The sequence below is a fragment of the Bidens hawaiensis genome, unplaced genomic scaffold (assembly GCF_021521415.1).
Source record: "Bidens hawaiensis isolate Kalapana, Puna unplaced genomic scaffold, B.hawaiensis_p1.1 tig00020911_1, whole genome shotgun sequence".
In the NCBI taxonomy this organism is placed as follows: Eukaryota; Viridiplantae; Streptophyta; class Magnoliopsida; order Asterales; family Asteraceae; genus Bidens; species Bidens hawaiensis.
The window spans coordinates 377,631-392,510 of NW_027493227.1; positions in this window are offsets into that span (position 1 = coordinate 377,631).

Sequence of the window (14,880 nt, forward strand, 5' to 3'; positions counted from 1 at the left end):
CTAATACGATTTCAAACACCCTCTAACTAACTTACCATCCTTTCTTCACTTTTCAACTATAGTGAATGTCACTTGTACTTGTAGTTTTGTTCTTAGTGACATCCTATTTGTTGTCTTCTTGTTTTGTAGTTTTGAGTTTTCAAGAATATGAATCTTGTTTACTTTTGGTTTACACCATTTATTTTTATTTTTCAGATTTAACTCTTCTAACTTTCTCAAAATCCGTTATTAGAGCACTCTCATCCAAACCTTCGTATTATGTGAGGGTGTGTTATTATAATTTAGAGACTGATTTAGGGTGCTGTGAGTGAAGAGTTTTTATATTTTATAAAACGTAGTGATTTTTCTGTATATTTGAAAAATTATTGTTCACCTCCTATAATTTTTTAATATATTTTGAAAGTGGTTGTGAGTGAAGAAAAGTGAAATGGTAATGATAAAGGTATAAAAAAGTATTATTTAATTGAAAATGAAAAAGAAAATGTAATGTTTTTAAAATCTTAACAATATTAGTTGGTTTAGCAAGTATTAAGTGTCTGAACAGTCACTAAAATGTTTTTTAACAACAAACTAATTTACTCATAAATTATCCTATAAAACACTAAATACGATATTATTTGCTGAAAAAAATTTACTTTTTCTCTTACATTGTTTATTTTTTCAAGTGTTCCAATTTTGAGCAACCATAGGTTGTTATTGAATTTTAATACACTATGATTTAAATTTGTTAATGGTAATTACTTAAATAAAACTAAAATGATTACTAGGTATGTCATATTGTCATGCAGCCATGAGGTTAATCAAATCGGATCCCTTAATAATGGGACTTAATCCATGATCCAACTAAATGAATCTGGATCTTGATCTAGTGGACTTATTATTTGATAATTATGCTCATATATATTTTAATTTTTTCCATAATTAACTAATTACAAAATCAGATTAGCTGATAAGTCTACTTGTTGTGGATATCGGGAGGGTTCAGTAAGCTTAACATCATTTGGGAACACCGCCTCTAGAAGCGCGGCCTCAAAATTTAACTAAAAAATCCATGAGGACAATACATGAGGGGTGATCATAAACATCCAATCATTACGCTAAAAACAATTGCCATACTTGCCTAGCACGACTTAGCGATTTAACTAGCATGCATTTTGTGGAGTCGCCAGCTACATAAATGTCATCAACATACTCCACCAATCCCCTTTATTAAACGACGTTATACACATATTCACACCAAAATATCCATTTTAGGTAAACGGAGTTAAATATAAATGTGATTATTATCTTCCTTATGTGATACACCCTTGTGGTGCTACTATGGCTATATCGTTTTATTTTACCATTAATGATAAATGCATACAATAAAACACAACAACAAAAAAAGCGACATGAAATGATGCCAAACAAGATTTTTTTTTTTGGTTTTAAAAACTAGGTGACACTACTCACTCTTTTCGAATCATGTTTGTGTTAAACAAATGGGATAATACCATAGAAAACCAACCAATTGTTTGTATTTACTTACAAAAGTATTTCCACTTTTTTTTTACATATTAAAGTCCTTATACTTAGCATTTTTAAACAGAAATGTGAAATGACTTGTTATAGCCAGTTTTAGGGCCCACCACAACCTATACTTAATATTTTTTTAACCAACCCTAATTCACAAGCCCCCTCACGTGAGACGCTGTGGTGTATTTGAGGGAAAAAGGATAAAACTGTCCCTCATGTGAGTGGCACATTGAAGGTTTAACGACAGACTTAACGGTGTTAATGGAGTCGGTTTTAATTGCAAGTGAAATTTAACAACGGAGACGAATCACAAATTTGAAACTATGGGACTAAAACCGTATATTTGGACAAACCATAGGAACGAAAACTGCAGTTTACTCTCTCTATCTATATATTATTATTATTAAGAAAAGGATCACCAAAAAATATTAATTTTGTGTTAATTTTAATCATTGCAGGCTTGCAGCAAGCACTTACATTAGTGTTTATGGAGACTAAAAAAAGGTGCTGATTCATTAGAATATTGGTTATGCATGAATGGTTTTCCTGCTACCACTATTCATGGTGATAGATCACACCACGTATATATATTTTATATACTTTATAAAATTTTAATTAGTAATCAGGATTTTTTTAAAAATATTTATGATGATTTTTGGAACGCGAGCAAGCGTTAAAATCGTTTGAGCGGGAACACGCCGATTGGTTGCGACTGATGTAGCAGCGCGTGGTCTCGACATCCCAAACGTGGCCCACGTGGTCCACTTTGACTTACGGAACGACATTGGTGGCGTTTATGGTGGTTCGGGGGGGTATGGTGGTTCGGGTGTTGCTAGTGCTTGGGACTGAGTCTTGTGTTGTTTGAATATTAACTTAGGTTTAGTGAATATGTTTTGACTAGGTTGCACGGAAACGCGACCCACCTGCTGTACCCCCGTCAAGGAAACTCGTCGGGGATGGAAACGCCGACGGGGACGGCAGGAAACGTTTCTTGACCGTTTCCTAATATTTAGGGACGGTCGTTGACCGTTTCGAAAAGCCGGGGACGGTCAACAAACGATTCCGGGACGTATCCGATGAATTCCGGCGCCACATACGCTATTTCGGCGCCGGAAACCGATGGAAGAAGAAGAAGAATGAAGAAGAGGCGGCCAGATTATTTTAAAGTATTTTAGGTAAAGTAATAGGTTTAGGTTTTAACATTAAACCCCTTGATCTTTCAATTATTTGCATCTAGTCCCTAAACTTTCTTAGCATCTACATAAATAGTATTAAATTAGGTTGTATATTTTAACATTTAACCCTCACTATCTAGACTAGTTTATATTTGGTTATCAACTTGTAATTTTATACATAAAATATTTAAATGACATTATTTATAAATAAAAATAATATATTTATTTATTTGTTATTAATAATTAATTACCTATGTAATATATATTTTTATTTTTTTATAATTTTTTTGTCGTACCCGTGCCGTACCCGTTTCTTGATTTTTTGAGTTTTGCCGTTTCCCGTACCAGTTCCCGTGCAACATAGTGTTTTGAGGCTAATATGGGTAGTTTTTTTTCTAATACTAGTAATAGAATTAGGGTTAAGTTTGGTGGTTAACGGGTTGGGGAATCGGGTTGGATATGTATATGCCGATAAATTGCAACCCGAGTCGAGGGTAGATGAATATTTGTTTAAACTATGTATAGTGGTTTAACTAAAAGTGAAAATGTGACTTCCACGTAGCCCGGTAACTATGGGAGCTCTAATTTAATTTGTTTTGTTCATGGAAAAAACGTGTGATAATGTAACTAAAAACAAAACTATTTTTCAATCCTTTTTTTATACAAAATATATGAGGTGATTAAGTTGATTGGTTGGAAAAAAAATTTGGCTTACTATTGCGCCCGTTAACTGTTAACAGGGTAGCGCCTAAGGGGTTTTTTCTTTCTTTTGGCGCCATCTATAATGGTTTGGATGAATTATACGGACCATGAACATGGTGCCGTTAACATGGTGGTGCCTAAGGGGGCTTTCTTTTGAGACCTGTCCATAATGGTTTGGATGAATTTGACGGACCATTAACATGGTGAGATGGTTTGGGGCGTAACCACGCTACACAAAGTCTTATTTTTAATGTTTAGTTTTGACTGGTCAACATGATGTCATCAATGAATATTGACATCATTGATATCGAAGCACGAAATGGAATCTAACCTGACCCATGACGGAGCTTCCACGGATTTCGAGATGAATGAACCGCATCCTGGTCTGCTGATCCTCTCCTCCGGCTGCTCGCGATCTGCAGTGGCGTTTTGGGGGTGTGGAGGTGACCGCTAAGATGATCTTGAAGATCTCTTGTTCATAGACACAAAAACTGGTGGTGGCACCTACTGAGCATGACCCTATGATAAGGAGGTGAAGACCTCCTTATATAGAGTCTCATGGCCATCATCATGATACCCTAATGGGCCTAGCCCAATTAGGGCTACCTCCACAAACCTCCTCAGCCCAATAACAAATGTATTAGCCCATATAATAAAACAAACCAAATATAATAATTTTAGGATTGTAAACCGGGTTTAATACCATACCCCTACAAGCCCCCCCAAGTCCAGCGTTGCTCCTGGGCGCGCAAGCGCTTAGGTGGAGCGTTGGACTTTATAAGGTGTTAGGGCGGTTTTTTCCCTTTTATTCTGCCTTATCTTTATTGTCTTGAGTCTGGGAGATTTTCTCCATGATGGTGACGCGTTGTGATCCTTAAGATAATGGTGGTGTCGAGTTATAAGGATAATAAAGCTTGCGCGCGAGAGGCGTCTTACGAGCTGAGAAATAAAGCCTGCGCGCGAGAGGCGTCTTACAAGCTGGGTAATAAAGCATGCGCGCGAGAGGCGTCTTACAAGCTGAGCAATGAAGCCTGCGCGCGAGTGGAGTCTTACGAGATGAGAATAATAAAGCCTGCGCGCGAGAGGCGTCTTACGAGCTGAAAATAATAAAGCCTGCGCGCGAGAGGCGTCTTACGAGCTGAAAATAATAAAGCCTGCGCGCGAGAGGCGTCTTACGAGCTGAAAATAATAAAGCCTGCGCGCGAGAGGCGTCTTACGAGCTGAAAATAATAAAGCCTGCGCGCGAGATGCGTCTTACGAGCTAAGAGTAATAACTGAGCTGGCGCGTGAGGCGACTTACGAGCTGTAATAATAACTGAGCTGGCGCGTGAGGCGACTTACAAGCTGTAATAATAACAGTAGCCTGCGCGCGAAGCATCTTACGGCTGTAACAATAATGTAAACCTGCGCGCGGGGCGTCTTACGGGCTGTAATAATAATGAAAACCTGCGCGCGAAGCGTCTTACGGGCTGTAATAATAATGTAAACCTGCGCGCGGGGCGTCTTACGGGCTGTAATAATAATGGAAACCTGCGCGCGGGGCGTCTTACGGGCAATGAAAGTAATGATAATAAAAGCTGGCGCGTGGCCGACGGGTTTATGAGGATTCCCAACCTTCAAGTATGGCGGGGAGCCGTATGGGAAATTGAGGATTCCCAACCTTTAAGTATGGCGCGGAGCCGTATGGGAAATTGTGAGGATTCCCAGCCTATGGCGCGGAGCCGTATGGGAAATTGTGAGGATTCCCAGCCTATGGCGCGGAGCCGTATGGGAAATTGTGAGGATTCCCTGTCACACCCGGCCCTGAACGGCGGAAACAGCCGGGCGCGCGCGAGTGGGGGGATTGATAATTAAGCACGGGCCATTGCAAACATTTAAAGTAAGATTTTCATTGCGCATGAAATGTTTAATACAAATACATTACATTGTTTAGAAATTTCATAAAACATCCAAGTATAAAACTTTTGAAGATTTCCACGCCATATCCCCTTGCGCGGCGGGAACAACCACGCGCATCGAAGGGATAGAACTAAAATCTTCCAAAAAGCTAGTTTTAGATGTTCAGCGTGAGGTGCTCTAAGTGTGACTCCATGCGCTACCTAGTTATCTCCTGAAAGACACGTAAAAACATTTGAATCAGTATAAACTGAGTGAGTTCACAAGTTTTAGTAACTTGATAAATCGTATCGCGTCATAGTCTTGATAAAAATCATTCTATACATAATTCTGATAGCATCATTGAAACACATGCTTAGTAAAACATAGTTCTGATAACATAATCTGATAAAATCGTTCCGCGGGTTACGCGCGAACATTTCTGGAAAACGTGCTCGTCCATGCAAAGTGGCGCTGCCACTACGAGCTAAATAATGTAATGCCGTCCCGCGGGTTACGCGTGGACATTTCTGAAAAACCGTGCTCGTCCATGCAAAGAGGCGTTACCCCTACGAGCTAATTAATAATACCGTCCCGCGGGTTACGCGCGGACGTTGTGCCGGAAAACAAGGCGCTCGTCCATGCAAAGAGGCGCGACCCCTACGAGCGGGCTCAATCCCATAGTACTGCCCCATGACCATACTAGGCACTCGTCCATGCAAAGAGGTGCGACCCCTACGAGTGGGTGGATCAAACCAGCAGTCCCTACCCTTAGAGTTCCAATGGTAAAGTGATCACTTACTCGAATTCTAGCGCACATACATCGAAAACCATAGATAACCGTTCGCATTGCTCATCATGAAACATAATTTAAACACATAATCGCTTGCATAGCTTGTAAGTATACCATGATAAAACATTATTTAAGTACGTGTCCCTCGCCCCGAAAACAGTTTGAAAGTAGTGAAAACAGTGAAAATAGGGGCTGTGAGACTCACATGTGGTTCTTGTTAAGGGATTAATCGAGATTCGGGTTTTCTTGGTGTTGGCCTCGGAATTGAAGGTCTAGAATACGATTAAATAACAAGAAGTATATATATTAAGATCAAGAAATAGGAGAATATAAGGGTTGAAAAGTAGATCTCAAGGTTATATTCTCGGCTTACCTAGTAACAGGATCGGAAATGAAAACAACGGATGCTTGGGAGAGGATTAGTGCAAGTTTGCAGTTCTTTGAAGTGTGTTTTGGGTGATAATTTAGGTTACATATTTATAGGCAAACTCAAGGGAACACAATCCCTTGCTTTAGGGGATTGTAATCTTTTCATACCTAGGTGTAATGATGATAAAGTATGGAAATTATTATTATTTATTTAAAAGTGGAGTAGTGGGTAAAAGATTTTGATTTGATTTGGACAGGACATGCAGGTCTGTGGTTGGTGGGAGTAGGGTGGCTGACAGTTGACTTTTCATGTTACAGTGTGCTTTTTCAGGCACTTTTGTCAGTGTACAGTAAAAAGTAGAAGTCTCTGAAACACGCTACTGTTTATTTTTGGGCGGGAATAATCTCCTTACATCTGGAGAATAAACCAAGTGTTCTGCGCGTATTACTTTGTGCGCATAGCTTTCTGCGTGAAGGACATTTCTTTGCTGCGGGTAGGTGCGTAACCTTCTCGCAGTCGGGGACATTGAGTTTCATTTGTAGGTTCTCCAGGTGGTCTTGGTATTTCAACATAGTGATCAGTTATGTTGAAGTCAATTCCATCTTGGAGCTTCAGACAAACTAGCTCTCAATGTTCCCGCCATGCGGGGAGGTTAGTTCCCTTTCCGCACGCGCATAAACGATTTGGGATGCACCCGCCTTAGCATCATGCGAGACGGTCAACCCAATAGACAACATTAAGTTATGGATACATAAAACCAATACACTCGCGCATGGCGCATATAACATATGCCCACGCTGGCTAACATAGCGCGCTCGCGCAGGGCGCACATAACAAATGCACGCGCTGATTAACATAGCGCGCTCGCGCAGGGCGCACATAACAAATGCACGCGCTGATTAACATAGCGCGCTCGCGCAGGGCGCACATAACAAATGCACGCGCTGATTAACATAGCGCGCTCGAGCAGGGCGCACATAACAAATGCACGCGCTGATTAACATAGCGCGCTCGCGCAGGGCGCATATAACATAATTACCTAATATTTAGGTTGATTACTTGGTTTAAGGGATTGGGAATTTACCGGGTGTCACATTCCCAGCCTATGGCGCGGAGCCGTATGGGAAATTGTGAGGATTCCCAGCCTATGGCGCGGAGCCGTATGGGATATTATGAGGGTCCCCAACCCTTAAGTTTGGCGCGTAGCCATACGGGATATTATGAGGATTCCCAACCTTTAAGTTTGAGCTAAATCTCATATTTTTGGGCTAAAGCCCTGACGTTTTAGAGTTAAGACTCGTCAACGCGTTTGAGCTTGGAGCTCACGCATGTATGTTTTACTTCGCTTTCTTTTTAATTTGATGTCAACATAATGTTGTCATATTGCTCAAATTAGTAAAAGGAAGTGCGAAACATGTATGCGAAAACTTGTATGCGGTGGCGCGAATGCAAAACTGCTGTGGCGAAGTAATCGCCGTGAGCGCGCATGCGGAACCCGAAGTTGATACGCGGTGGGACGCGTAATCTAAAGATTTTGAATGCGTGAGCATCTGTGATGTGTGAGCATGCGTTACGCGTGAGCATGTGATATGCGTGAGCGTACTTGATGCTTGAGCATGCTTGATGCTTGAGCATGCTTGCTGCTTGAGCATGCTTGCTGCTTGAGCATGCTTGATGCTTGAGCATGCTTGCTGCTTGAGCATGCTTGATGCTTGGGCATGCTTATTGCTTGAGCATGCTTGATGCTTGAGCATGCTTGCTGTTTGAGCATGCTTATTGCTTGGGCATGTTTATTGCTTGAGCATGCTTGATGCTTGAGCATGCTTGCTGCTTGAGCATGCTTATTGCTTGAGCATGCTTGATGCTTGAGCATGCTTATTGCTTGGGCATGCTTATTGCTTGAGCATGCTTGATGCTTGAGCATGCTTGCTGTTTGAGCATGCTGCTGTTTGAGCATGCTGCGCGCGCGTGACCCGCTGAGGCGCAGAGTAATTGCCTGGGCGCTGCGCGCGACCCGCTGAGGCGCAGAGTGATCGCCTGGGCGCGCGCGCGTGACCCGCTGAGGCGCAGAGTGATCGCCTGGGCGCGCTGCGCGCGACCCGCTGAGGCGCAGAGTGATCGCCTGGGCGCGCGCGCGCGGACCCGCTGAGGCGCAGAGTGATCGCCTGGGCGGCGCTGCGCGCGACCCGCTGAGGCGCAGAGTGATCGCCTGGGCGCGCGCTGTGGCGCAGAGTGATTGCCTGGGCGCTGCGCGCGCGACCCGCTGAGGCGCAGAGTGATCGCCTGTGCGCGCTCGCGCGCGCTGTGGCGCAGAGTGATTGCCTGGGCGCGCGCGCGACCCGCTGAGGCGCAGAGTAATTTTCTGGGCGCGCGCGCGTGACCCGCTGAGGCGCAGAGTGATTTTCTGGGCGCGCGCGCGCGCGCTGTGGCGCAGAGTAATCGCCTGGGCGCGCGCGCGCGACCCGCTGAGGCGCAGAGTAATCGCCTGGGCGCGCGCGCGCGACCTGTGACATCTGCCCCGATCCGACCCGACCCAGGTACCCGTTTCTCTGACCCGATCTCTCTTTTATTATTTAATATTTATACTTGTATTTTATTTTTAATAATAATATATATTTCCTGCCCGCCTCTTTCTCCCTCTCTCTTTCCGCCTTCTCTTCCCTCTTGTCCTTTGGTTCTTTCCGCCTAAGGATGTCTGCAGCTCCACGCGCCAGACTCCTTACATGGAAGCCTGCGTGAAGACATCTTGTTCCTGCGATGCGTGAAGAGAACTCTTCTCGCAGCGCGCTAAGAATGCATGTTCTTCCCGCAATGCGCTAAGAATGTATGTTCTTCCCGCGATGCGCTTAGAATTCTTGTTCTTCACGCAGCACGCTAAGGATTTGTGATTCTTCCCGCAGTGCGCTAAGGATTGTTGTGCCAGCCTTCGCGCTCGCACACTCAGCCTTCCCGCGCTTAACCCTTGTATCTTCTGTTTAAATCTAGCCGTTTGCTTTTGTGTTGTCTTATCTTTTGAGCCGTTGACCTAACCCATCTAATGTCTGAATAGTTACTTTCGGCGCAGCATGCGCACCAACCCCATTGGTTGACAGAAAAAGTGACTGACATTATCTTTTGAGATCTGCTTTTGCCATGCTTGACCAGTACCTTTATCTGAACCGCCCATGCCTTTTTCTGAATCCTGTCAGCCTTTTCCTCTTTTTCCCTGCTACCATATCTTTTGATATCTTTTGCTTTTGGATTCTTATGCTTTTTGATATCTTTTGCTTTTTAAGATCTTTTTCCCTTTTCTAGGGATTATGTCTCCTAGGGTTTTTCTATAAATAATAATAATATTTCATAACACATCACACACAAAACACTTAATCTCTCCTGTTCTCTTGCTCCTTGCTCTCTCTGCCGTCTTCCTCTCTGCCTCCGTCTTCCTCCTTGTTCTTCCTGCTTTTCCGGTAATATATATTATATATAATAGTTTACTTATTAATTATGCTAACTTATAATCAAGACTTAAAACCAATCATTAAAACAATAATCTTGTTTATAGGTTAACTTGTGCTTGTTTAAAGTTGGTTCTTGCTTTATCTATCATCGCATCTTTATCAAGTGAGTAATCTCGTACCTAATCCCTTTTTGCTTTTAAATATTTTGGGATGTTCATGTGTTCATACAAAACTTGAGTCTTAAACTTGTTTATGAACTTTAGTCGCGCAGTATCCCATGTGTTGAGGACGTTTACTTGGCTGTTTATTTGTATGTGTGTATCATTAACCGCTTTGTTCGGCCTATTCCGCAGTTCCGTTGGTACCATTAGTTGAACACGGGAGACCTATCGTTTACGGTTTTCTTTGTTTACACTTGCACAGATGTTTTCTCGTTTTTATGCTCAATTGGGAGCATGGATTGAACTATGATCTATGAACTATCTTAGGCTTGATCACAATCTGATTACACCCTTGTTAAACTCTAGACATACACGTGTTGCGCGCAGATTTACTGTGATTATCTATGATTATCTATTAAACTTGATTTCTCACCAACACGCAAGTGTTTGACGTTTATTTTAACACATGTTCAGGTTTGCAGTAGCTGTTTTGGAGCTTGTGGACACGTAGGACGTTTTTACTTTTGGACCTAGAATTAAAATGTATCAAGACAAGTTAATGTTGTTTGAATGTTATAATTTAAAATATATTGATTTATGTTTGATTTATGTTCTTTATTTTCCCCGCCGCGCGTGCGCGATAAAATGTGTATTAATAAATATTGACACCAATAGTGTCGCGAGTAATGAAGCAATATGTGGCGCCCCGATGTATAATCCGCCTTTGGTCGGGGTGTTACAATCAGCACCTTCTCTTGGCACGCTTATCGAGACACCAATACTTTACGTCACACACTTCGAGTTGATCGTCGGGACGTCGGGATTATAACACCTGCTCCTTTTGAACGTCGTCGGGTGGTGGCACGATTTTCGAGGTACGTCGGTATTTGGGTGCGGATATTGAGGACTTATGGCACGGTTTTCGAGGTGGATCGAGGGTCGGGTTCTCGGGTTTTAGAGATATGTTTAGTGAGAGAGGGGGGGATGACTGATTTTGATGTGAAATTATGAAATCCAGAGGCTGCTATTTATAGACATTTTCTGGAAGCCCGTCGTGGTACGCGACGGCCTCCTTGGCACCCGTCGCGTATCGCGACGTAGCCCAAGCCAGTCACCATATAGGTCTGCCACGTGTCGCCACGTGGCAGACGATGTGCCACGTGTTGACACGTGGCGGACGGCGTGCCACGTGTTGCCACGTGTCAGGACATGTGGTGAGAGGTGTGCCACGTGTGGACACGTGGCAGATCTTGTGCCAGAGGTGTCAGACCACGTCATCGTGACACGCGATGACGTTGGTTCAACAGCGATCGCGTATCGCTGTTGACTTGATGTGGGCCCAAGTATTGAAACCCGGCAATTATGTTTCTAGAGGCCCAAGATCACGCAACAAAGGGTGGCCCACGAAAACGGGCATAACTTGGCCCCGAAGCTCCGTTTCAGGCCCATTACCAGTCAAATCGAAGCTTTAGACGAGGAGCACATTGTGGCAAACTGCCCACAGCGGTTTGGCCCCTGTCTGAAGCCCAGAAACGACTCCTAAATAAAGTTATGGGCCTTTTATTGTTTTTTCAGCACTTTTTATGTTTTTATTTTTGGGTTTGTGTTTGGCCCATGGCCCGTTTTAGGCCCATTTCGTATTAGAACTCTTATTTATAGTTTGGTTATGTAATTCAGAAAGACAGAATTGATTTTGATAATAATTGCTTTTCCTCTTCATTTTTCCTTAGACCTTTGGGTGGGATTTTGGGAGTTTTGTGAAGTTCTTCATGGGTATTCGTAGAATCAACGTGAATCGATCTTCGTTGTCATTTCACCGCTACATCATGACTCCTTCTAGAACCTTTTAACCAAGCCCGTCGCGATACGTGAAGGGCTTGTCCTTTGTCCCGTCGCGTATCCCGATAGGAGAAGAAAACAGAATTTTCATTTTTAACCTTGGAGTTTGGAAATTGGCAGAAATGGTCCCAAGACTTTGATATTTTGATATTTTTGGCTCGAAATTTTCGTGATGTTACATCCTCCCCACATTGAAATAAATCTCGTCCTCGAGATTTCTTCACGAGAATAAGTGGGGGTATTTCTTCTTCATTTCCGATTCGAGTTCCCATATATATTCAGGTCACCTTCGAGAGTCCCATTTTACTTTGACAATTTTCAAGGTTCGTCTTTCGAGTTTCTTTGTTTTCAAATCTTCTATTTGTATTGGTTTTTCGATAAATTTTAAATTTTCATTTATTTCCACATCTTTTAAAGGCATTTCTAAAGTTTCGTCGGCTAAACATTTACACAGATTCGAAACATGAAATACATCGTGTATTCCTTGCATTTCGTCGGGTAGTCGCAATCGGTATGCAACATTACCAATTCGTTCAAGTACTTCGAAGGGTCCAACGAATCGAGGACTTAACTTTCTTTTCTTTCCGAAGCGAACTACACCTTTCCATGGCGAGACTTTTAATAGGACTTTGTCACCAACATTGAACTCTAACGGCTTACGACGGACGTCAGCGTAACTCTTTTGGCGGTCACGTGCCGTCTTAAGTCGTTCACTGATCTGAAGAATTTTGTCGGTGGTTTCTTGAGCTATCTCGGGTCCAGATAATTGATTATCTTCAGTTTCAGACCAGCACAACGGGCGTTCTACATTTTCGACAATATAATGCCCCGAATGGTGCGGCTTGAATACTTGTGTGATAACTATTGTTATACGAGAATTCCATTAGGGGTAAGTGGTCATCCCAACTTCCGCCTAAGTCTATCACGCAAGTGCGGAGCATGTCTTCCAACGTTTGAATTGTCCTTTCGCTTTTCCCATCAGTTTGTAGATGATAGGCAGTTCTAAGGTTTAGCTTGGTTCCTAACGCTTGTTGGAAGCTATTCCAGAAATGAGACGTGAAACGGCTGTTCCGATAAGAGATTATAGATAGCGGTACTCCATGCAAAGCAACGATGTTGTTCACATAGATACGCGCTAATTTATCCGTTGAATATGACTCATTGATGGGTATGAAGTGTGCGGATTTGGTTAATCTATCGACGATAACCCAAATAGAATTATGTTGTCGAGTCGTCTTCGGGAGTTTGGTTATGAAATCCATGGTTACTAACTCCCACTTCTATACGGGAAGTTCGGGTTACTGGAGCAATCCTGAAGGCTTTTGATGTTCAGCCTTGACCTTCAAACAAGTTAAACATTTCGCCACATGCGAAGCGATGTCCTTTTTCATCCCATTCCACCAGTAGTTAGGTTTGAGATTTTGATATATTTTGTCACTACCGGGGTGCATCATGTATTTGGACTTATGGGCTTCATTCATAATCTTTTCACGCAAGTCCCCAATGATTGGTATCCAAATCCGGTTTCCCATTCTAAGGATACCATCGTCACCTTTGACTAGCGAGTCAATGGTGCCGTTACGTTTTTCGTCGGAGATTTGGTTTTCATTGATCGCTTGAGTTTGGGAAGATTTGATTTGTTTGAAAAGATCAACTTGAAGTTCTAGCCTTAACGCTCGGACTCTTTTTTGGCTTTTCATGCTCTTTACGACTCAAAGCGTCAGCCACAACGTTGGCCTTGCCTTCATGATAAATGATCTCATAGTCGTAGTCGTTGAGAGTTTCCATTCAGCGTCTTTGGCGCATGTTAAGCTCTTTTTGATCGAAGATGTGCTTCAAGCTTTTATGCTCAGTGTACACGGTATATCTTACTCCATAGAGATAGTGCCTCCATATCTTTAATGCAAAGATTATGGCGCCTAACTCTAGATCATGAGTTGTATAGTTCTTCTCGTGCACTTTGAGTTGACAAGAGGCATAAGAGATTACTTTCTTTCGTTGCATTAGTACACATCCTAAACCGAAATGAGACGCATCACTAAAGACAACGAAATCTTCAGTACCTTCTGGCAAGGCCAGTATAGGTGCTTGGGTAAACTTTTGTTTGAGTATATCGAATGCCTCTTGTTGTTTTGCTCCCCATTCATACTTGATATTTTTACGAGTCAAAGAAGTTAGGGGAACATCGATTCGGGAAAAGTTTTCAATGAACCTACGGTAATAGCCGGCCAATCCTAAGAAACTTCGTATCTCGGTTGGCGATTTTGGAATCTCCCACCTAGATATAGCTTCAATCTTAGCGGGATCGACTTGAATACCGTTGACGTTGATGATGTGACCAAGAAATTGCACTTCGGGTAACCAAAACTCACATTTTGAGAACTTGGCGTACAACTTCTCGGTTCTAAGAATTTCGAGCAGGGTTCGAAGATGACTTTCATGATCGTCCTTAGACTTAGAATAAATAAGTATGTCGTCGATGAAGACGATAACAAATTTATCCAAGTAAGGCTTACAGATTCAGTTCATCATGTCCATGAACGCAGCTGGCGCATTAGTAAGTCCAAACGGCATGACCGTGAACTCATAATGTTCATACCTTGTTCGGAATGCAGTTTTCGGGGTATCTTCATATTGAACTTTGAGTTGGTGATAACTGGAACGAAGATAGATTTTAGAAAAGAAACTTGCGCCTTGAAGTTGGTCAAAAAGATCATCAATTCGAGGGAGTGGATAACGATTCTTGATTGTGACTTTGTTTAGGGCACGATAGTAGATACACATGCGCATTGATCCATCTTTCTTCTTGACGAAAAGAATTTGCGCTCCCCATGGTGATGAACTCGGTCGTATGAAGCCTTTCTCGAGAAGTTCGTCTAGTTGTTTCTTTAGTTCCTTCATCTCGTTTGGTGCTAGACGATATGGTGCTTTGACGATCGGAGCGGTACCGGGAATGAGATCGATTGTAAATTCTACTACACGATCGGGAGGATTCCGGGAAGTTCGTCGG